The sequence below is a fragment of the Apteryx rowi genome, unplaced genomic scaffold, assembly GCF_003343035.1.
Source record: "Apteryx rowi isolate R43461 unplaced genomic scaffold, aptRow1 scaffold_313, whole genome shotgun sequence".
Lineage (NCBI taxonomy): Eukaryota > Metazoa > Chordata > Aves > Apterygiformes > Apterygidae > Apteryx > Apteryx rowi.
The window spans coordinates 675,274-677,248 of record NW_020449564.1 but is presented as its reverse complement, the minus strand read 5'-3'; positions in this window follow the sequence as shown (position 1 = coordinate 677,248).

Below are 1,975 nucleotides of genomic sequence, written 5' to 3'. Positions count from 1 at the left end.
TCCCCGCCCCGTGCGAAGTCTCGCTGGAGCCCGCCCTCCTCGCGGTGCTCGTCCGCTCCCGGCTCTGCCCCATGCCCTGCTGCCTCCTTGCCCCATACAAACCTGACGGAGAAAATTCCATTTAGACCCTGCTGTGCTTCCTGCTATTGGTCTGACCTGCTCGGGCTCCTCCTCTCGTCCCTCAAACTTAGCATCATCAACAATTTCTCTGTTTAACTCTTGTGTATAGTACCCACAGCAGGAAATATGGGAGGGAATATGGTCATCTGTGGTACTCGTGGGATTCTGTGGCCCAGCGCTATTTCCAGATTCTGTTCTTGGCTGCATTGCTCTTTCTGAGGCAATGTGTCCACACGCTCGCTCGCTACTACAATGTAAGCGGTCAATACCTGTGAGGTTTTAGAAGAGCCATCTCTCCTGTGAAAACAGGTGTGCTTTATATGGTTTGCGCAGTGGAGACCTATTATAGTCATGGAGTGAGGGACTGGAAGAAGAACACTCCACACGTGTTGCTAGAAATAGCTGCAGAATGAAGCATAAGACTGGGGAAGGGAAGACAGGAACACGGGATGACAAGTCTAGCATACAAGTTCTAGTCGTGAACAGCCTTTTATGTGACCATTATGTAAATTTTATACATCTGCTTTTTAAAAGTTAGTACAAACACCACTGATCTGTGGAATTATTGTAGGGCTGAGTAAAGGATGGTAAACATACGGCTTTTCTTTAACACCACTAACTCACAGTTTATTTCACTTAATAAATTCATTGGTTAAGGCTTGGGAAACATTGTATAAGGAAGATCTTGAAGTCTTGTGGATTTTTTTTGTTTGTTTGTTTTTTCATGGAATAATTTAACTTTGAGTGATCTTTACGTTTAGTGTATAAATCCTAATAAAACTATTACTTAGCTCTCTGTTTTATTGAGAAGCTTCTACTTTTAATTTCTGTACAGTTAACTTTAAAGATTATCTAAGTAGGAAGTTCTGAACACTTTTTTTTTTTTTCCAGCAGTCATTGCCTGTAATTGAGTCACTCAGTTGAAGAGACCCTGAAGTCTCCTTGTTTTATATGCATGGTTTATTTGCAAACCCTCGTGAATTTCAAGCAGCTGAAAGGGTACCTAACTCCAGACCATGTTGGCTAGATCTTATTCAATAGAGTTATCACAGGGTTTAGTTAGTTATTCAGTTAAGGTGATTTTAAGAAAGCAAAAGCTCTGAAAAGTCTAGAATTATTATCTACCATGTTTTTACCAATACCCCTTTTTAGAAGGCTTGGCTCTACCTCATGGAGGTACTAGTCATGTTGTATATAAAGAGTAGACTAACAAAGAGCTCACCAATGTATGCTGTGCAAAAATATTTTAGCTGTTCTTTTAATGGAAGCCTGTAATTTCTTAAAATTAATTTTGCCTGTTCAGCTTATAAATATTGTTAAATCCAAGCCTTAAAAATGCAAAGGGGAGATAAATTATTTATAGGATATAATGAACTTTCATTGTCTTGCATCTTATGTCAGAAACTTTTTTATGGGAAAGGGAATATTTTGAAAGATAATATTATGAATTAACGACGATAATGTCCCATGAGCTGGGTATGAGCATGCATTATATAACAGCAAGAAAATGAAAAATGCAGACAACTTGCGACATCCATCAAAGTGGTGCTGTTATAGCCGTATAGATGGTATATTGCTCTTGCAGACCTCACTAAGCTTTACCATTAAGCATCTAAGTACTTCTGAAAAATCTCATTCTAATGTGTTTCCACATGAATCCTTATCAGAGATACACTGGCAAATTCAGAGAGTCTTAAAAATGAAATTATTCCATCTGGAAGGATTGACAAATAATTAGTGGGACCTATTACATGACTTAATGTTTATAGTACGTTCAAACTGAAAATACTTAAAGCAATTCTTGAGGAATTTGAGGGAGGAAAGAGTTGTAGAGCATAGCAGTAGGGATACAAAT